Below are 23397 nucleotides of genomic sequence, written 5' to 3'. Positions count from 1 at the left end.
TGGATGAGAGCAATTTATTACATTAACCATGAAGGCATTGAAGCAGGTGCCAGGGATAGGAGTTGGTTAGATACTGAAGATGCTGAGTTCATCCATTGACTCCTGGGCCATCACCAGTCATCTTAATGTTTGTCCTTCCACTGGATTTTGTTGACTCTGGATGAATTTGCACGACTGTGCCTCACTGGAATCCAATTCACGCACAAGTCAAGACATCACCCTTGATGTCATTGATCCTCTGCAAAAGCAAAGACCAAGCAACAATCAGACATATTCCTCAAGTACATGATATACTTATTCTATGGCATACACTCATTTTAGCATATTCTCTAATTGTGAACTATATAGAATATGTTTTATTATATAAATATAATATGACTGTACATTATATATTAATTATGCATATAACACATTATAATTCATAATTGCATAATACAACATGCATTTAATATTTACATCCTACATCAAATAATGTATGCATATTAAATATATTAAAATGTATCTTAAGTATTTTAGTCATTATTAGTATATTATGCATAATATAGAATATATTAGCACATATTGAGGAGAATATTACATATTTTATAGAATATCTAGAACAAATGATGCTAAATGTCTTGTGAAATATGAGAGAAACAGAAAGTGACAGAGAGATAGAATCAGAGAGAGACAGAAAGACAGAGAGAGACAGAGAGAGATCTTTAACCCATTGACATGCACACCCTCCTCACATCTCTCTTAGAATTGCCAGTTTTCTTCAAGGCTGAACTCAAGCCCCATCTTTGTCAGGAAGTCTTTCCTCACTCCCCAATCAGTAGTCACTGTCTGTTTGACAATTTTGTCTTGCATTCATTTGGCATATATTCTATTTAGATGTAGAGAGAGAAGTATATATATATATATATATGTAGAGAGAGAGAGAGATTTAGAGATAGGTGTAGACAGAGAGATATAGATAGAAATAGAGATAGGCATGTAGATGAAGATAGAGAGATAGAAATATAAAGTTATAGAGAGACATAGATACAGAGAAAGAGATAGATGCAGATATAGATAAAAATATAGAGATGGAGATAGAGGAAGAGGGAGAGAGAGAGAGATGTTGTCTCCCCTCTTCACACCCCCTCCCAATAGACTCTAAGCTCCTTGAGGGCAGATCCTGTTTCCTTTTCCTTCTTGCATCCCCATTGCTTAGCATCATGAGAGGCAAGAAGTCTCCTCTTGCTAAATACTTGGTGATTGATTGTTCTGTTCTCTGAGACCAAGCAGAACAAGCATAATCCTTTTTCCATAAAACAACCTGCCAAATATTTCAAGAAAATGATCTCGTCTTTTCTTTTCCAGGCTAAACATCTTTAGCTCCCCAGGTTGAACCTCCTGGACAATGGTTTCCCCTTTCCTCTCTATTCTGGGGGCGTCAGGGCACTCTAGCCTCTGGTCCAAATGGGACCAGGAAAATAGGGAATCCATCATCTAGGATGTCACCATAGCTGACTTGGTTCCAATGCATTGTCACTGCCCGATCCCTTTTGGATATAATAAGCCTTAGATCCACCCCCCCCCCACATGCAGGACAGGCTACTACATGTCCTAGGGACAAACCTGACAGATGGGGAATGCCACCCAAGTTACCACACCCAAGGCACTGCTCTACCTCAAAGGGCTCACACTTGAGTCTCTTGCTCTCCATTCCTGTCAACACTGTCAGTTCTGCAGCATCTAAAAAAGAAGGGCTTAGGAAATGCTGGCCCAGAAACCCAGGCTGTGCTTTGATTCATATGACTGAGATCATATTAATTTTTGGTTTGTTGTTGTTTTGGTTTGGTTGCTTTTCTTTCAGGCAGACATCTCACACAGTTGACTCATTCTCAACTGCCAACCTCTAAGACCCTCGGGTTGCTATTGGATTTTTTTCCCCATCACATTTTTCTCCCTCCTGTACATGTGCAGGTAGTTTTTTTTTTGTAAGCCAAGGGTAAGTATTTTGATATTTCAGTTGGTCTGGGATCTTGTGGATACAGACATTTCCTTCAATGGCAAAGATTGCAACCCAGGTTCTCCTCCTCCTGACCAACTCTTGTCCAAGACCTCCATGCAGCTGGGTGGCACAGTGAGTGAATAGAGTGCTGCACCAGGAGTCAGGAAGACCTGAATTCAAATCCTGCCCCAGACTCCTGCAAGTCACTTTCAAGTCATTTAGCATCTGTCTGCCTCAGCTTCCTTGAATGTAAAATAGAAATAATAATAGAGCTTACCTCTTAGAGATGTCATGAGAATCAAATAAAAAATACCTGTAAGTTATTGAGCCCACTCTCTGACGTATAGGAGGCATTTATAAAAGGCTTATGCCTTCCCTTGCTCCTTCCCATGAATCCACCAGAGCAGATCTATTCAAAATGCCTGGAATCTTTCTGTTGACTTTGGGTGACTAACAAAAAGGAGCCTACAGACAGTACATTTAATTTATTTGCACTAAATAAAATTTTGTTATATTCCTCTGAGCATTATTCTAGAGACAAACTTTACTTATGAGCTTCCAGGATCAGTCAAGGTGGGTGAGTCTGCAAAGGCTCAATCCAAAGTTGACTCTAGGATGATTAAATGTGTTGGCCCCAGAAACTCTGAAGAACCATCCACCGAGTCCAGAAGGGTAGTGATTTGCAGGGATAGAAGGAGTGACTATACTGATTAAATCATGAAATGCTACAGACTTCCGAATATGGTCCAGATCCTTCTTCATTCTGATTCTCTCATCCAACAAATTATATTTCTTATTCTGCTCATCCTCTTGTCCTTTGCAATGTTGAGAAGTCTATCCTATTGGAATAATATCTGTAATACTTGTTTTAAAGAACTATAGAAATGTTAGCCACTTTATTATTATTATGCTTTCATTCATATTTTGATAAAAATATTAAAGAGATGAAAAATGCTTTAAAAAAAGAAGTATGATGAAGGGTAGATTCCTGTGGCACTCAACTAAAGACTTACAACACTGATCCTTTAATTTTTGGATCCATTCATCCAAAAAAGATTCCAAAGGCTCATAACTCTTATCACTCTACAGTTTGCAGGTGCTGTGGAGCATTTAGAGTTTGGTCAGACATCAAAGAAACCAGATCCATCCACTGCATCCTGAGTCATCACCCATCATCTTGACTTCTGTCTTGATTCTGGAAGAGAAAGGCTGATGACTTTGTGCAACTCTGCCTCATTTAAATTCAATTCATGATGTCATTGATACTTCTTTGGAAAACGAAGGACAAACAACAATTCATGTTGACCACATTATTAGGAGACTATGTCAAGTGACTTGTGGAAATCCAGGTAATTCTACACTGACATGACCTATCCAACAATCAGCAAGCATTTAATATATTCAGTGCTGAGCCTGCAAAATCCAATTGAAACAGGTTCTTCTTTCAGAGTATTTGAAATCTATCAAGGGTAAATAACTTAATTTCCACAGTCACTCGGCTAGTATTATCAAGAGACAATTCTAGAACCCATGCAGCAAATAGTGGACACTATTTGGAGACAGAAAACTGAATTCAAATCCTGACTTTGCTACTTATTAGCTTTGTGACCTTGGCTATGTACACTCTCTAGGTCTCAGTTCCTTACTTATAAAATGAGGAAATTCAACTTCATGATTTCTAAGATACTTTCCATGACTCCAAGACTTTCTTTCCATGTACCGCACCACAAAGTCTCCATTTGGGTCTCAATAATACTTTTAAATGAATTAACATTTTATTCATCACAATAGATTATAAAATTTGGGGCACCATGTCTTTCTGATTGTTGGCTGATTGATTCTACCCATTTAATGAGATGAACCCCTAGCAATCATTTCTTGACTCATCCCTAGGGGGCTAGAATATCCAAGTTTAGAACTCTTGAACTAAGGTCCCCCCAAAATCCCCACCATCTCTTGTTTCATATTTCTATGATAGTCAGAAACTTAAAGCTTAGGTGGGAAGACAAACCCAGCTCAGATGAAAAACAACCTTATACTACACAGCAGTATTTGATTGAATGCCTAATGACATCAGGTCTGTAGGCGTTTGAGGGAGGAAGCAATCCGTGTGGGCTGGGGTGGTCAGAGATGAAGGAAGAGCAGTAGAAAATCTGCATTTGGGTGTCATCAAAGGAACTGATATGGTGCTTGGAGAGGGCTCCAGGTGCAAAGTTCATTGCTGTTGCCTTGGCGCCAAATTCTATCACATGGATTATATTAATGTTGGCAGTAGGACTGGGGCCCCAGAGGCCATGATGAATGGCCTTATATCCAGTTGTGGACAGATGTCAGGAGGGGGGCCCTGGTCAGACAATCTCTTTCCTGTGTTGGGGAGGATGAGGCTTCATTCTTGATCGGGGAATACGCCAACCATTCAGGCAACCCTGGAGATGTCAGACAGAGGCTGGGCCTGAAGAAGACGAAAGGCCTCTATACATATCAGGGCTATGTGAGCCAGAGAAGATCCAGAGGAGGATAGCTAGAATAATGATTATGGGCCTGGTGCTTTTTGATTCTCCCATTAGTATGGGGAGGGACTTAAAATAGGAATATTAACTCTATTAAATAGGAAACTAAAGTCCAGAAAGATCATCATTGTTATCACAACTAGGTGGTGCAGTGGACAGAGCACTGGTCTTGGAGTCAGGAGGACAGGAGTTCGAATCTGACCTCAGACACCTGACCACAACTAGCTGTGTGATCTTGGGTAAGTCACTTAACTCTGATTGCCTCACATCCAGGGCTGTCTCTAGCAGTTCTGATTCATATCTGACTACGGGACCCAGATGATCTGAAGGAGAGGATGATGCTGGTGATTTAGCACAGCTCCCCCACCCCCACCCCCGCCACCAAATCTAATTCATGTGCTCATCATGGCATCACCTCCCTGACATTGTTCAAAGAGTTGAAAAAGAGCTTCCATTTTGTCTAGATTACCACACTCATTTAGCAACTGGACAAATGGGTTCCAGAAGAGGGGAGTCATAGTCAGAGAATTCAAAACTGAAGGCTTATGATCCAGCCTCCTTATTCTGCAGAAGAAACTAAGGTCTAAGGAAGGTTGAAGGAGGCTTAGGGGAGATTCCCTCCCAGGTCTTCTGACTCCAATTCAGGTCTCTTTCCCCAAATAGTATGTTGGAAACTGACCCAAAGCAAGGAGCCCAACTCCAACCCTCCCTCTTCCCCGCAATTTGTTTTCCTCTTTTTTTTTAAGATTTTATTTATTTTGAGTTTTACAATTTTCCCCCTAATCTTATTTCCCTCCCCCCACCCCCCCCCACAAAAGGCAATTTGCCAGTCCTGACCCTGTTTCCATGGTATACATGGATCCAAATTGAGTATGATGAGAGAGAAATCATATCCTTAAGGAAGAAACATAAAGTAAAAGAGATAGTAAGATCAGACAATAAGATATCAGCTTTTCTTTTCTAAATTAAAGGAAATCGTCTTTGGTCTTTGTTCAAACTCCACAGTTGTTTCTCTGGATACAGATAGTATCCTCCATTGTAGATAGCCCAAAATTGTCCCTGGTTGTTGCACTGATGGAATGAGAAAGTCCATCAAGGTTGATCATCAGCCCCATGATGCTGTTAGGGTGTACAATGTTTTTCTACTCATCTTGCTTAGCATCAGTTCATGCAAATCCTTCCAGGCTTCCCTGAATTCCCATCCCTCCTGGTTTCTAATAGAACAATAGTGTTCCATGGCATACATAGACCACAGTTTGCTAAGCCATTCCCCAACTGAAGGACATTTACTTGATTTCCAATTCTTTACCACCACAAACAGGGCTGCTATGAATATTTTGGTACAAGTGATGTTTTTACCCTTTTTCATCATCTCTTCAGGGTATAGACCCAGTAGTGGTATTGCTGGATCAAAGGGTATGCATGTTTTTGTTGCCCTTTAGGCATAGTTCCAAACTGCTCTCTAGAAAGGTTGGATGAGTTCACAGCTCCACCAACAATGTAATAGTGTCCCAGATTTCCCACAACCCTTCCAACATTGATCATTGTCCTTTCTGGTCATATTGACCAGTCTCAGAGGTGTGAGGTGGGACCTCAGAGATGCCTTAATTTGCATTTCTCTAATAAGTAATGATTTAGAGCAATTTTTCATGATTATGGATTGCTCTCAAAGTTCATTTCAAAGGCCATCTTTTACAGGAATTTTAATCTCCCAGATTTTAGAGGCCCCTCCTCCCACCTCCCAGATTACCTTCAATGTACTTTGTACATACATATAATATATATATATATATGTATATATATATATATATATATATATATATATATATTAAATTTAGGTATATTTATATACCATACATATCTATATGTGTATATATCTATGTATAAAATATGTTTTTTTAGTTTTTTTGCAAGGCAAATGGGATTAAGTGGCTCACCCAAGGCCACACAGCTAGGTAATTATTAAGTGTCTGAAGCCAGATTTGAACTCAGGTCCTCCTGACTCCAGGGCCAGTGCTCTATCCACTGTGCCACCTAGCCACCTATAAAATATTCTTAAATTGATAATCCTTGAAGAGGAAACTCAGGCATAGAGCTAAAGTGACTTTCCAGGGTCATACAATAGTGCGTAAAGCTGGATTTGAATTTATACTTTTCTGACCTCAGACCTTGTGCTCTATTCACTTAAAACCATGGAACCCATAGATGCTTTGATGTAAGGAAACTTGGGAACAGCTAGGTAGTACAGTGAATAGACTCTGAATCTAAAGTCAGAAAGATCTGAGTTTAAATCCAGCCTCAGACACTTACTAGTTATGTCCTGGTTGCCTCAGTTTCCTCATCTGTCAAATGATCTGAAGAAGGAAATGGAAAACCACTCCAGTATCTTTGCCAAGACAACCCAAAAATAACATCATGGAGAGTCAGATAGGACTGTACCAAAAAGAAAACTTAGAATGTGTTTATCTTCTTACATTTTACAGATGAGGAAATTGAGGTTAAGTAACTTTGCCAAAGTCACATATGAAGTAAGAAAAAGAACCAGAATTTGAACCCAGGCCTGCTAATGCCAGATACAACAGTGAAATCCATTGCCTTAATGGGTTCAGTTGCTTCTAGCAGAACAAGGTGCATGACACTAGTTCCCTGGGACTGTGTAAGGTTGTAGCTTGTTTTTATTATTTTGATTAATCTTAGCAAAAGGCAAAGTTGCATGGTGAATGGAGGACCAAACTTGAGATTAAAACAAGAAATAATGGGTTCAAGTCCTGATATACACTAGCTGTGTGACCCTGAAAAAGTTCCTTAACTGAACATTCTAAGACTTAAGTGCCAAAAATGGTGCCGATCTACAGAAGGAGAAAGGGCTTTCTCCTATGGGTGTTCTTGAAGCTAGCATGGGGAGAGGCAGTTTGCTCACCCAGGAGTTTTCTCCAGAGCTCAACCCCAGGTCCAGTGTCTAACCTGCTCCTTGTGTTTCTGGGTATTCTTTACTTTCTCCTCTCCCTCACCTTCTCCAACATCCAAACCCTAAGAAAACTCATTAGTCTCTTGTAAGGAGCCAGGAAAGGAAGGAATCACGAGGAGAAAAAGAGGTATTGACTAGGACCCAGGTTTGGAAAAATGCTTTCCTCTTCTCCAACAGAAATGATGGAAAACACAGGTTTGCAGGCCTCCGGAAAGCCAGTGAAGTCTCGGAAATGGCCTGGTTGGGTCATGAGTGGAAGAAGAGAGCCAAGAGCTGGCTGACCCCTAAAAAAAGGCAATGGGCAGCCCATGCCTTCTTCTACTCATGCTGCCCAATTCTTGCTCTGACCCATCAGGGCCCCCGGAAATAGCTTTGCAGACAGGAGGGGCCTAGAGGAGAGCAATTAAACTGATTAGGGAAGAGGTAGGCTTGATTTATGAGGCTCTCATTCCGGGAAATTTGGCAAAGTAGCAATGACAGCCAGACCCTCCAATAAGACAGAGAAACTATTCGAACAATGTATAGGCCAGGGAGCTGGAGTCACTGTTCTTTCCTTCTACCAGGTTAGGGAAATGTGGTGGGAAAAGAGAGAAGGAACTGGGCCAAGCTTGGAGTGAGGTTTGGCCAAGGCTGAGACCTGGGATTATGGAGTAGGGTCCCTTCTTGGGAAACCACAGAGAAATAGAGAGGGGTTCAAAGAGAGGGTGTTTCCGAGGGCAGGGTCAGGATACATTCAAGGTCTTCCTTCAGCAATCTGACCCCACCCTTCTTTCCCAACCTTATCTCCTAACTACTCCCCTCCTTGAGTGTTATGCTCCAGCCAGATTGGCCTCACTGGCTCCTGCATTCCTCTCTACCTTGATTTACACCACCCCCCTTATCTGGAATGACCCTCCACCCTCTTCTCAGCCAATCCAAATCCTATTCAACCTTGTTCCAAAAGCCTCTTTTGGGTTCCTCCAGTCCACTAGTCCTTCTCTTCCCTCAAACTCTGTAGCCTTTCCTATCAATACCATGCCTTCAGTACTTCCTGAATCACACCCTATAATAGCACTTATTTCACTTTTCTCTCCTAACAATGATAACTATGTCTTCTTCTCTTGTCTTATCCATTGGAACAAGGGGTCTCCCAATAATGTTACGGTAAAGTTTATGTTGGTTTCATAAAATTTTTTAACTGGACTTAAGAAACAATCTTGCCAAGCCCCTTTCTGCCTCTAGGGCAGTACATTTCCTTTTTTTTTTTTTTTGTCTAGGTCTAGTCATTATAAAGTCTTTTGACATCAAGTCTAAATTTTCTTCTATAAGACTCCCTCCATGGCTCCAAGTTTTGACTTTTGCAACCATGCAGACAAGTCTCACTCTGTTATTTGAGTCTCATTGAGTTCCCGAATCTGGTTTAAGACTTTTCCTCTCCAAGCTAAAGTAATCCAGGTCCCTCAATCAGTCTTCATAGAGTACCACCTCCAGGTTCTTTATGAACTTCATTGCATTCCTGTGGGGACTGTCCAGATTGTTGGTATCCTCTAATTTCATTCTCCATGTTTCCTCTTGCCACTGTTGTCCTGTAGGATGAAGGACCAAATATCAAGTCCACAGCATTCCTTCCTCAAGTGCATCAATCTTACCAAGTTGCCAAAGGCAGCAAACTGAAAGATCATTAAGAGTTTTGGCTTTCTTATTTATCATTCATTGTGCATGATTATTCATCCTTTAGGAGACAATATTAATGAGAAATTCAACCCCACAGTCACTGCCATGATGGTCACCACTCTCATCATGATCATTAACATAGGTTTCATGAGAAACCAAAACAATCATCATCTCACCCTCACCATTACTCTTACCACCAGCAGCAGCACAATCTTCACTATTCTCATCCTCTCCAGTGCCTTCATCCCCAGCATCATCCTCCTATCCACTGGGATTAGAACAGTCACAACCACTGCCATAATCAATGTCATCACCCGCAACAATTTCATCATCATCTACCACCACCATCAACTTCAACATCACCATCACCACCACTATTATCACCAACCACCATTACCAATCTCCACACTACAATTGCCATTGCTGCCATGAGGGACTTAACTTCTTCTATCATCATTTTCTCTCATCATTTCTGTCCCTGCTACCAAAGCCATCATGTCTTTCCCATTATCACCACCATTACAAGCACTACCACTGCCTTCACTATCATCACCTAATTAATAACCATTATTTCAGTGATCATCCCAACCCCTTTAAGACAGGCTGTAATAATAAATCATTGCTTCCATCACCATTCAGTCTGCAATTGCTCACAAACTCTCCTAAACATTGTACAAAGACAATGCCAAGAGCATGCCCCCTTTTGAAAGGTAGCTATCACTCTACACCAAATGGATTGATGATATGCAGAATACAATGGGGCATGATCCATGTCTATATGTGTTCAGTGTAGAGAATCACATTGTAGTCTAAACTAATGGTAGTACAGTAGTACAAGGAGAAATACGACATACACGTACCCTATGAGACACATATTAGCATACAAGAATCCTGACATATGTATGGCATTTGAAGAAACAAGACTGAATGTACAGTGGATGCATGGCACCCACGCCCTATTCTTGCCTTCCTCTCAAAGGAATGTTCTTTCTAGATGGAGACCATGTCATCGAAGAAACATTTCATATTTTCATTAGTGCTCATTCTGGGAATGAAAAAAGCATTGCAGAATCTCATAAATAAGGAGGCTGTGTTCCCCATTTACATACTTCTGTGGCTGTTGGAGCAAGGGTGGTTGTCTCCCTGCCAACCATGTCCTAAGCCTCCCATTGCCTGTACCTTGGAATTGGGTTGGCCAGAGCCTGGGCCACTTGGAAACTTCCACCAAAGAAGCTCGCCAATGTCCTGATAGTCTGGGTATTCTTAGGTCACCCCCTCCCCTTTCCCTCACCCTCCCAGTATCCAAGGCTTGTCCTGGAACTGCACAATCCTCTCACCCCAGGTTATTCTGAGGCTAGGCGTCTTCTGTGGGGGTGGAGGGAAGGCCCAAGAAGGGAGAAACAGATGTAAAACAGGAGGAGGCTCACTTGACCCTATAGCAGGTCCCTGGATTCTGATTGAAGTATTGGGGGCAACAAGAGAAGAACTTGGATGTGGGGGAGACCTGTGTCCAAATCTAGCCCCATACTCTTAGTATTTATGTGACTGTAGGCAAATTACTTCTTTGAGACTCATATTTCTCACCTATAAAATGAGAGGATTGGTCTTGACCTCCGCAGTCCATCCTAGCTCTAAATCAAATGATCCCTTATTGAAGGGAAGAAAATAACCAAAACTGGAATGACTAGACACCCAGTCCCTGGAGCCTCACCACCCAGGGACAGGTGTTCAGTTAAAGGAAGGGAGAACTAGCTGTTTCTTTTCTAGCTAAAGTTAGAAAGAAGCAAGAGTGAGGGGCAGATAGTGTTGGGCTTGGAACCAGGAAGACCTGGTTCTACCAGGTTCCCACCCTCTTAGAAAGAGTGGCCATGTAACTCATATAATTGGCAAGCCACATGATGTCTGTGCCACAACTTCCTCATATTAATCTGAAGGAGGATGGACTGGATGATCTTTACAATCCTTTTTAGTTCTAGACCTATGAGCCCAGGATCCAACCGGGATCCAAAGACCTAGCATTGCCCGCAACCATCTCTGTGAGTTAGGCATGAGTCACTTTCTTCTTTTGGGTCTGTTTCCTTTCTATAAAATAAGGGCAATGACTCGATACCTCAGAGAGTTTTAAGATAGCAAGAGTCTGGGATCCATCCTTTCTATAGGCCAAATAAGCCTCCTCCACCAGATAGGCCTTGTTCCATCATTCCAGTTGTCTTTCCCCATCAGAGAAGAGATGAAGGACATCAGATCCCAAGATCAAACTCCAAGGAGGTGACCCATACACCACCTGCCCACCCTCCCAGGTGGCCCTCCACTCACCCTTCATGAGCAATGCATATTCATATATGAATACACATGCACTGTACATATATTCATGAATGTGTGCATATGCACACGTGTGAGTCTGTACACATACCCTGCATCTATACATGATCACATGGGTATAGACATAGCCAGACATTGACATCAAGATTGACATCATCATAGACATCAACATCGACATAGACATAGGCATAGACTTAGGCATAGGTGTAGACATAGACATAGACAGGCATAGACATAGGCATAGGCATAGACATAGGCATAGGTATAGACAAAGGCATAGGTATAGGCATAGATGTAGGTATAAGCATAGGCTTAGACATATACTTAAGACATAGACATAGATATAGGCTTAATCTTAGGCATATTCTTAGACATAGTTATAAATATAGACATAGACTTATGCATAGATATAGACACAAACATAGACATAGGAATAGGAATAGACATAGACATAGACTTCTTGGATGTAAATTTGTCAAAGACATCCTAACAAAATAGGATTTCAGGACCATGGATCTAGAGCTGGAAGACATCTCAGGATAGCACTTAATCCAAGCCCCTCTCATTTAACAGATAAAGAAACTGAAACACAAGAAGGGGACTTTGCCCAAAAGTTTCTATTTGATCCTGAAGGTAATAGGGAGTCAGTGAAGAGTATTGAGTAGGTAAGGAGATGTACTCAGAACTACCCTTTAGATGGATGGAGAAAGAGGTAGACTGGGAAATCAATGAGGAAGTCATTGCAATAGCTCAGAAGAGTTGAGGAGAGTCTGATATCATGTGTTACCTAAAGGAAGAGGGATGAGAAGAGGACCACATAGGTTATGGGAGCTGTACTGAGAAGCAAGGTTCACCCAAATCTATTTGAGGCTGAAGTTGTGCCTGAAGAGGGTGCCTGTGTCCTGAGACCATGCTTGCTATGAAGATTATGTCTAGAGGAGCCCATAGTCCCTGGGTGAGCCCCTGTATGTTTGGATTAGGATTAGGATTACAATTGGGCTCGGTGGACAGAACTGGAAACTATGGGTACATGAAGACAGGTTCTATCTTAATTACTAGGAATGATGAACTAAAAACATAAGCAATCCAAAAAGTGAAATAAGCAGCCTTCTAAGCAGTGAGCTCCCTGTTCATGGGGATGTACAAGCAGAGGCTGGATATCTTTGCCGGGGTGTTCTAGAGCAGACATCTGTATCTCTTGGAGGTTGCATTCAGTGACCTTGGGGCTCCCTTCCAACTCAGAAATGCTATGATTCTGAGACTAGATCATCATGGAGTATAAGACTTAGTGCATAGTTTTCACTGAATAAATGCTTAATTAATTTTTAAAAATTATAATGTAAATAATATGCTCTTAAGAAGGCAAGGATTTTTTTTTCATTTTCAACCTTGCATCCTGCTCATGGTAGGTGCTTAATAATATTAAATTTGAACAAAATAGCTCTGAAAAGGGAAATATATAAAACCAGCAGTCATTAGAAAACTCTTAATGTTGTGGAGTTCATTAGATCCTCCCAAAGATAATGATAGCTACCATTTGCATGGCACTTTAAAATTTTCAAAACATATTGTTTACATTATAATATTTGGTCTTCACAATAACCCTATGAGATAAATGCTGTAATTATCCCCATTTTATAGATGAGGAAACTGAGAAAGACAAAGATTAAGCGAGAGGCTTACTCATGGACACATAGCAAATAAATAATTTGAAACAGGCAGGATTCAAACTCTGATCTCCCTGACCCAAGTCCAAGATTCTATCTATGCCACCATCCTAGAGAGGTCAAATGGCTAGGTCACCACAATAGAATCTAAGGCAAGGTTTGAATCGAAACCTTCCTGTCTTCACCTCCAACTTTCTAACCATTCTGTTTTGCTTCCTCTCTTGCAGATGGCTACAAAGAACAGATGTTATCCAGATGTGAGGAGTGGGGGGAGTGATGGGTCACTGCCACCCAGGAAGGGAAGAAAGGCCTGAATGACAGAGACCCTGAGAAACTGAGGAGGAAGAAGAACACTGGGGGAGCCCCTCTTGCCAGAAGGTGAGACCCATAAGAAAAACAGACCTTCAGAGTTTTGGAAGGTGAGAGGGTGCTAAATTAGTTAACATTTCAGAATTCACCATTTTGCTCTGGACTGGGTCTTTCAGAAAGGGGAGAAGATAGGTCATAAAGGCAGTAACTCATCTCCCAGTATTGGGATGGAAAGTTCAGAGAAACCTTTATAGAGGCCCAAGAGTGAATCTTGGTTTTGTTCTTGACCTGGGGTAATCAAGCAAGCAAATAATCTTTATTAAGTGACTACTATGCACAGACACTGTGCAAATCGGCAAGGATACAAAAAAGATGAAAGACAACCCTTGTCCTCAAGGGGCTTCCACTCTAAGGAGGCAGTCAACAAGGAAACACAAATGTACAGATAGACTATATAAAGGATAAATAGGAAATAATTAATAGGAAAATTAATAGGAAAAATAGAAAATCATTTTAGAGAAAAGACACGAGAATGAAGAGGGGAGATTGTAGTTGATACTTGAAGGGAGGTCAGTGGGCAGAGCGAGGAGGAAGAATGTTCCAGATATGAGGGACAGCCAAGAGAGAACACCCAGAGTCATGAGATGGAGGGCCTTTTTGGAGGAACAAGCTCTGATCCAGAGGTGGAAAGACACCTCAGAAGTCATGGAGGACAACCCCCTCATTTTTACAGAGGAAGAGACTGAAGTCCAAGGGGAAAGGGAAAATAGTGTGGCCAGCGTAGCTCAGGCTACAATTGTCCAAGGTAGGACAGGAGCCCCATTCTCTGATTCCAAAGTCAATTTCCATGGCATCGAGTTGCCATTCTCCCTGACTGGTCCTCATTCTCCTACACTATAAGAAGTTAGGACTAAATGATCTCAAAGAGCTTTCTAGTCTTGCCATGGTTTTCTAAATCTTCCCTTGGCAACAAGTGCCTCCTGATGGGATGTGGAATAGCCTGGCTCTCCCAGGAGAATCTTGTCCGTTCCAGGGGTTTGCTGAGGGCAACTGGAACAAGGAAAGGAAGGTGGGGGTGGGGGTGGGGGCAGCCTAGGGCTCCCTACAAGGCCTGAATCGATGTTGCTGCAGGAATGTCTCCTGAGAGCCAGTCCCCCCAGCCAGCGTGGGAGATAGATATTAGTCTCCCCAATCCACCCATCATCAGCCAAGTCACCCGCTCCACCATCAGCCCCCTCCTTTCCTTCTGCAGAGCCTTGGAGGAGGCCAAGGTCAACAAGACTCTTTCTCGACTGCATGCCCCTCCAACCCTCCCCCCAATCTACCATCATTTGCCTTGGCCTCACAAGCTCTCTGACTTTACAAGACTTATGAGTCGTGCCCGAGAGCTGTGTTTGGCCTGGATACAGTCACATCCGACACAGTCGTCTAAACATAGGCCGGGAGGAACTTAGAGACCCGGTGAAAGGGCCCAGGGGGGAACCAAAATAACATCTGAGTCACCCACCCCAGGCCCCTCCTGCCCTGTCTCCCTGAAGAACTCCCGCCCTCCCCCCATTCTCCCACCCCTCCACCCTTGCCCCAGGGAGAGCCTGGACCCGCCAGGGAAAGGATCGAGTGCCCAGATGTTCCAGACAGCTGTCGGGCTGCTTCCCAGGGCATCCTCTGGGTCAGGTCACCCTGGCGGGCTGGAGATGTCTTCATTGGCAAGCTTTGGTTGGGGGAAGGAGAGCAGAGGAGGGAGAGATGAGAAGACACTAGTGTCTCTATTTAGGAATGAACGGGTGGAATAAAGTCAGCCAAGATCAGGGGGACTGCTGCTAAGTGCTGTGATGGGGACAGAGGAAGAAGAATGGAACCTCAGGTTTTGGCCTGATGGAGGAGATGGACCCTTCCCTCAGGAAACTCTAGTCTGGCATAGGAGTCAGTCTGACCTCAGGTGATCCCAGCCTGGTGGGAATGATGTACCTCCTGCCAATGGGGAACCCCTGGTCTGATGGGGAGACACAGTTCTTATCTTCAAGTAGCTCTGATCTGATAAGGAAAACAGACACTGGTCAGATGGGGAAGTTTCCCTCAAAAAACCATTGGTTTGATGAGACAGACAGTTAACCAAAATGACTTGGACTGGGGAGGAGTGAGATAGTTCCTACCCACAGGAAACCCCAATAGAATGGAGAAGCCACACAATCTCCATCCTCAGAGCCCCTGACTTAATGGCAGAAATGGGCCCAGCAATCCCCAGAATCTGATGGAGCCCTAATAAGGGCATATGCACTCTTAGAAAATGCTTGAGAGCACTGGGAAGATTACCTAGGGACCCACTGAAAAAGAAGAAGAAAAAAAAACAGTGAATAAAGGAATGATGGGAAATCATAGGCTAATCAAAAGAGCATAACTTTAGACCTAGAAGGGATCTCAAAGGTTGTTTAAACTCAATCTACCAGGGCATAAGGTACTAGGCCAAGAGTCAGGAGGACCTGAGTTCACATCTAACCTCACACACTTCCTAGCTGTGTGACCCTGGGCAAATTACTTAAGCCTACTTGTCTCAGTTTCCTCAACTATCAGATGAACTGAAGAAAAAAAATGACAAACCACTCCAGTGTTTTTGCCAAGAAAATGCCAAAAATGAGGATATAGAGAGTCAACACAACTGAAATGACTCAATAACAAACACCCATCTCAAACCTCATTTTGCAGATGAGACCCCAAAAGAAGAATAACTTAGTTGGATAAGATATAGGATCATAAGCTTAGAGCCTATAGGGACCTCAGGAATCATATAGTTTAACCCCCTCGTTTTACAAAAGAGGAAACCAAGGCCTATGTAGATAAAGCAACTCACCCAATATCATGGGGGTAGTCACAGCAAACTTCCTTGAAGAGATGATTTGAAACAAAGTCTTGAAGGAGCAGAGAGCTTTTCAAGTGTGGAGAAAGATCCTTGGACAATTCCAGAGCAAGAGGAAAGGGAGTTGTTGGTGGGGGATATTATGGGTTCTACATTGAGTTGGGGGTAAACAGACTAGACGTGTCTGACTGATGGCCTTGGGAGGTTTTCCACACACAGACCAATAATCTGTCGAGACTTTTAGGGGACTTTCATTCCTGTTCATACCTGGAATCCACCCCTTTGAAGATCAGATTTCAGAACCAGAAGGACTCTCAGAGCTTATGGAACTTAATAAATCCATATGGATTGATGTCATGCAACTTCATCCTTTTAGAGAAGGGGAACCCAGAGAGGCTGTGGCAGAACTTCACCCCTGGTCCTCCCACCCCAACACTCTTGGCTGTGCCTTGCTTCCTTCTACAGCTAGTAAGTGTCAAGTGTCTGAGGCTGGATTTGAACTCCCATCCTCCTGACTCTAAGGCCAGTACTCTATCCTCTATGCCATCTAACTATGTGATCTTGGGCAAGTCACTTAATCCTAACTGCCTCACAATCAGGGTCATCTCCATCTCATATCTGGCCACGGGACCCAGAGGTCTCAAGGAGACAGTGAGGCTGGTGGTTTAGCACAGCCTCCCCCCCCCCCAACTCCAATCGAATTCATGGGCTTGTCATGGTATCTCCCCCTTGATGTCATGGCCTTCTTGGAGAATGAAGAACCAACATCACCATCATGATGCTTCCTCCCTCTTCTTCCTCAGTTCTGCAGTCCTGCCCTGAATCCACTTCCTTGATATCTCTGCTCCAATGACAATCCTCTGCTATCCTTCCCACCAAATACAACCCATATGCCTTAAAGTACCTAGGACAGTCCTCACTCACTGGAAACAAGTCGGGGACTCTGAGGTAGAGGAGAAATCCTTTTCACTGAATGATCCACCACTTGCACCTGGTCCCTCCACCATGTGATCTGAGGCATTTGGGAGGTTAGTAGTCTACAGCTAGACCCCAAAGACCATAAAGTCCAGTTCCATTCATTTTACAAAGGAGAAAACCGAGTTCTGGTGAGCTGATGGGACTTACACAAGGAACAAGTATCCAAGGCAGGATTTGAACCCAGGTCTTCTGATAACTTAAACTGTTTCTTTCCACTGCAACACCCTGATAGAATTAGCTCTCATTGTGGCCAGAGTTAGGGATTTTTCTGCGACCAGGAATGGGCTGGGGAGAGCCTAGACGATGTGGAATTCCAAACTGTGACCCCGGGTTAATTAGTTTCTTGTTCTCATCACTGAGATCACCAGTAGTGGATGGGGTTCTTGTTAATAGCCATTTGTGAAGCATTTTTTTAACCTCTTAAAGTTTCATCTGCATCTGTGATCTCATCCTCCCCTCTTCACCCCTGTGGGGTAGGGAGGGTTAGGGAGAGGATTTGGATCCCTAAAGCATGCAATCTGTCGACATCTTAATCCTATAGCTTTCCTGAAAATAGTTCTCATGTTCTTGGCTCTCATCCCCCGGCTGAGCCTGGCACGGATCTGGGCCCAGGGTCTTGGCAATCAAAAGTGATGTGAGATCTTGGATGGAGCCCAGAGCAGAGCAATGGAAATGATTCTAGTTTGGGGGGAAAAATAACCCCTGGGAGGGGAAGGACGGAGGACATGATTCCTTAGATAAAGAAGTGAGGAGGCTTCTGAACCTAGCCAGAGAATGGACCTGGCTGGAGAATAGAAACTTTCAGATTTCTCAAGCCTCAGTTGGGTGATTGAGATTCAGGTGGATGCTCAGGATACTTGTGAATCAACATAGAGATAAAGGAGATAGGGAAACTCATTCTGGGCCAGGCCTGCCCTGAGCTGATCTGGTGGTTCAGGCTCAGGATTAAAATAAAATGAGATGTGTGCAGACCCTACAGCATTTAACCAAAGTTTACATCACAACTCTTCTCATGCTCACCAAGATGTCACCCTCAGACAAAAGGGCACAGGACTGACTCAACCCTTCTGGAATATGGTTGTGGATCAATGTCAGATCTGATCAACTGGTGTTTAGCATTGACAAATATCTTTTTTCCCTTTTTAAAAAAATATTTATTTTAAGGAATGGCCCTCTGGGAGAGGAAAATGTAAATAAAGTAAAAACAAACCACATGAATAAAAATTTAGTTTAAAAAATCAAAGATTGGAAAGTCGAGGAGGTTCCGTCTGCCACTGACAGCTTTGTGCAATGAATAGAGTACCAGCTTTGAAGTAGTGATGGGATTCAAATAAATTAACAACCAGTTCTCTGAACTCAACATGAAATTAAGCATCGGCTCTGCCAAACCAGTGTGAATCGACTGAACCCCACCACTGTTTTAGAATCAGGTGATCTGGATTCAAAGCCCATCCCAGATTCCTAACATGTCATTGTAAAATGACAATGACAGCAATAATGACAATGACAGCAATAACTATAGGTCTCCCACTTGCCATCGTTGTTAGATTTGAAGGAGCCGATACACATACAGCAGTTTGCAAATTTTTGAGGCAAAATCAAAATGGTGGTCATAAAAGCTAATGTCATTTTGAGCTGCATTAAGAGGGAAGATCTTCCAGGAATAGGGAGGTGATGGTCTCACTGTACTCTGTGAGGCTTAGGACACATGTGGAGGATGATGTTTGGCTCCAGGCATCCCATTTGAGAAAGTACAGCCTCCCTCCAAGAGTCTCCAGCTTATTAAAGTCTTTCCTAAAAAAAGGTGGAACTAACTGTTCCTTATTCCTGGAAGTTATGTCTCTTCTCCTGGGGCCATGAGAGCATGAGAAAGCATGAGAAAGACTGTTGTATAGAAAAGGTTAGCATTGTTCTTGTTCCTGGAGGTCAGGACCAGTAGTGATGGGTGAGGTTATAGATGTAGTTTCAATGTAAAAAAAAAAAGATCCTCAAAAATTGACCCATCAAAAAATATCAAAGGTTACCTAACCAAGGCTAAATGACCACTGGAAGCTGTAGACAGGATTCTTACTCAGTTGTTAGTTGTGTAGTGACAGAAGGGAATAAGAGTTCTAGTTCCTGGCCACCAACAAGGGAAAACACTGGGAACTTGAGAAAATGACAGAAGAGAAGAGATATTCCCAAATCCCTTGAGGAATCCTGAGAGCCCAAGAGGGATGCCATAGCCAACCTAGTTCTCGGATGCTGAACCCATACACACATACCAACAAATATAAACCATGAAGAATAGAAAGGAGGCTAATATAGGCAGCTCTTAACTTTGGTTATATATAGTTTGAAAAAGAGCAGCATTTTACCCAATGATTGGCCCTTATAATAAAAGGCATTTAAATGATTTTTAATTGGAGGCATTCTCCCTATAAGGTGTAAGCTCCTTTAAAAAAAGAGATCATAGGATCAATGAGGTGGTGGAGTGGATAAGCACTGGCCCTGGAATCAGGAGGACCTGAGTTCAAATCCAATCTCAGACACTTAATATTACCTAGCTGTATGACCTTGGGCCAGTCACTTAACCCTATTGCCTCAAAATAACCCCCCCCCAAAAAAGAGATCATTTTCATTTCTCTCTTTGTTCTTTATAATGCCTGGCCCAAAATAGCCATTTCATATACTTAACTGTTGATTAATCAGTTTATTTCTTCACTGATATTATAATTCACTAAGAATAAAAGGTGGACAAAGAGATGAGGGTACAAAGTTTACCCACAGAAGGGAATACATCGAAGGGCTCCAATTCATTCATTGTCTGTAAGCAAAGCACTGTTAATTACAGTCACTTCAAGCAGATCCCCAGAGAATCCTGGCTTCTAGTGACAGACTTAATGAATTTTGGAATTGGGTGATGTCAGTGTCCCAGGCAGAGAAGCCACAAACAATGAGAGCCGTCAACTTCTATGTTTGTAATGTTGAATGGGACAGTAGTGGGGGGAGCCCATGATAGGGAGCAGGTGTCACAGCAGACCAGGTATAACCCAGGTAGGGGATTTGCTTTCCATTGCTAATGTAGTCACAAGAGGTTATTGCTACCTTGCAACCAGGATGCTTCAGCCAGGGGGATGATGGTCACTGTCTTTGCTGGGCATAGCTCAGCCACAGGATGTGGGGGTGGCCATGCCCTGGTGATGATGACACAATAGGGTGGGAACATTGGAGGCAGTAAACCAATGTGTAGGTGTGATTCCAGGAGCAGCTGCTTCTAATCTCTTCTCAGAGCTGTGAATTGGAAATAAGCCTTTATAAGACAATGTCTGAACCTCTTCTGAGACTGGTGATCTTAAAACCAGCCATCTTGGTTTTGGATGTTGGTATGGGGCTTGGCCATGGCTCATGGGTCAAGTGTGCCAGGATGACCATGGACCCTTTCCCTTCCAAGGGTACACTGGGACATATCCCCACCCTCTATACATGCCTTTAGTTCAGGAAAAGTTACAGCAAGCATGACGTGCTATTGATGTAAAAAATTAAGAAAGGATCACAAAACCAGGAAAACGCCTACATTGTTGGTGGTCTTGTATTTCCACCATGGCTCACGCTTGTGTGACATTTTGATGTTATATCCTGGAACTCCCTTAGAGCAAGGGTCTTTCACTGAGGACTCATCCTGATTATTCAAAGGGTCCCATTCTGATGAGAGCTGATTTGGGTTTTTCAATTAAACACACACTCAAGAAGGATCATTTCCTCTCTTTACCATAGTAGAGTAAGCCTAGTACAGTGGCAGAGCACTGGCCCTAAAGTCAGAAAAACCTGGTTTCAAATCTCCCCTTAGATATTTCTTAACTGTGTGACCTTGGGCAAATCACTTAAGCTCTTGGGCTTTGATTTCTTCCTATGGAAAATGATGGGACTTTCATTGATTGCTTCTGAGGTCTCTTACATTTAAATTTCATGATCTTCTGAGTGGATACTCTTGGTAACTATCTATTATCTCCAGGATCAAATATAAAATTCTCTGATATTTAAAATTCTTTCTACATTGACCCCATTCCTATCTCTCTGATTTTCTTCAACTTAACATCTTTTCATGTACTATCCAGCTACACCAGCCTACTTGAGGCTCCTCACACAAAATATCCCATCACCCCCTACCTAGCTCCTCTTCCCTGACTGTTCCTGACATCTCGAATGCCCTCTCTTCTCACCTCCTCCACACTTCCTTTAAGACTCATCTCAAATTGGACCTTTCCAGTCTCCCCCACCATACCAATATCTTCCATCTACAGTTGCATCTATCTTGCCTACACATGGCTATTTGCTCATTGTTTCCCTCACTAGCATGTAAATTTGAAGGCAGGGAGTCTTGTTTTTACCTTTGTTGCTTGACACATAGAAAACACTTAATAAAGAGATTTGTCTGACTAACCTATGGCAGATTGTATGACCATAGGCAAATCATTTCATTTTTCCTGGACCTCAGTTTCTTTTTTAATTTTTTTTTTAGGTTTTTGCAAGGCAAATGGTGTTAGGTGGCTTTCCCAAGGCCACACAGCTAGGTCATTATTGTGTCTGAGGCCAGATTTGAACTCAGGTCCTCCTGACTCCAGGGCTTTATCCACTGCACCACCTAGCTGCCCCTGGACCTCAGTTTTCATATCTGTAAAATGGGGCTAAGAATACCCAGCCACTTGAAATGAAACTGCACAAACATATATTAAGAGTCAACCACACCAATTTCTCTGCCATGGTTGGGAAATGCAAATACAGAGATGGCATGCACTCATCTGTCAGGAGTCTATAATGTAGTGGATTTATTCTCTAGACCTGATCTTAATGTCATTTGCATAGGGAACTTTTGGACTCAGAAAGAGGCTCTTTATATGCTTAACCACAGATGCTTGATTCAATAGATGAGGTTTTGGGGGGTTTTTTTTTTTAGCAAAGATCCTGAGGTGATTTGTCATTTCCTTCCCCAATTCATTTTACAAATGTGAGGCAAACAGGTGAAGTGACTTGCACAAGGTCACATAGCTAGGAAATGTCTGAGGCCAGATTTAAACTGAGGTCTTCCTGACTCCCACTGTATCCATTGAGCAACCTAGCTGCTCAATTCAATGGATAAAAGGAAGTAAATTATGGAAAACAATAAATTTATCATTTTTTTCTTCTAAATATGTTTCTCTTACTAATTTTGCCTTTTTTTCCCTGTTCCTCAGATCCTACATCTAGAACTGGAAGGAACCTCAGAAGTCATCTGTTTCAACCCTTAATTTTGTGTATCAGCAAGATGCAAGCCCTCATTGCCTCTCACCTGGACTATTGCAAAAGATTCTTAACTAAACAATTCATTACACAAACCCTTCTTAAATAACCCTAAGGACTGTTTCACTTTGGGATTTCTATATTCAAAGCTTAGCACAGCCTGTGTGGTCCATAGTAATCACTTAATAAAGACTCATTGACTGGTTCATTGCTAAAGCATAAGTCTCCCCAGATTACTCCCTCATTCAAATATCTTCAATGGCTCCCCACTGTCAACTCAATAAAGTCCAAATTTCTTACCTGGGCCACCAAGGTCCTTTATAGTGTTTCCAACCAACCTCCTTTTTCCTTTGTTCTAGACAAACAAAAACTACTTCAGTGTCCTTCCAATGTATTAAATCAGTTTTTATTAAACATCTATTCTGCAGGAGACGGCTTAAAAAAAAGGAAAAAAACAGGGATAGTAATTCCTCTCTCAAGAAAGTAACACTCAGAGAAGGGGATTAACTCATACACATAAAATATACATAGGATATGACAAAGATTCAAAGATAAGTCTCAAAGGGGCAGCTAGGTGGCACAGTGGATAGAGCAACGGCCCTGGAGTCAGGAGTACCTGAGTTCAAATCCGGCCTCAGACACTTAATCATTACCTAGCTGTATGACCTTGGGCAAGTCACTTAACCTCATTGCCTTGCAAAAACCTAAAAAAAAAGAAAGCTAGTATTCTAGAAGAATGTAAATAGGGAGGGAACACTTTTATCCAAGAGCATTAGAGAAGACTTGCTGGAAGGAGTCATACCAGAGTTGGATCTTTTATTTTTTTAAAAAAGATTTTATTTACTTTGAGTTTTACAATTTTTCCCCTAATCTTACTTCCCTCCCCCACCCCCAAAGAA

General features: G+C 42.4%; 1 long non-coding RNA gene across 1 annotated transcript; it reads right to left on the bottom strand.

Annotated features, from left to right (window-relative positions):
- Positions 1-22908, bottom strand: LOC141490165 (uncharacterized). The gene is made up of 3 exons (XR_012469079.1): positions 22799-22908; positions 20327-20512; positions 1-238 (listed from the first exon to the last, which is right to left on the bottom strand). It is a non-coding gene; the product is annotated as an uncharacterized LOC141490165 (long non-coding RNA).
- Positions 22909-23397: the final 489 nt, after the last annotated feature.

This window comes from Macrotis lagotis, chromosome 5, assembly GCF_037893015.1.
Source record: "Macrotis lagotis isolate mMagLag1 chromosome 5, bilby.v1.9.chrom.fasta, whole genome shotgun sequence".
In the NCBI taxonomy this organism is placed as follows: domain Eukaryota; kingdom Metazoa; phylum Chordata; class Mammalia; order Peramelemorphia; family Peramelidae; genus Macrotis; species Macrotis lagotis.
This window is presented reverse-complemented; position numbering and strand designations above follow the sequence as displayed.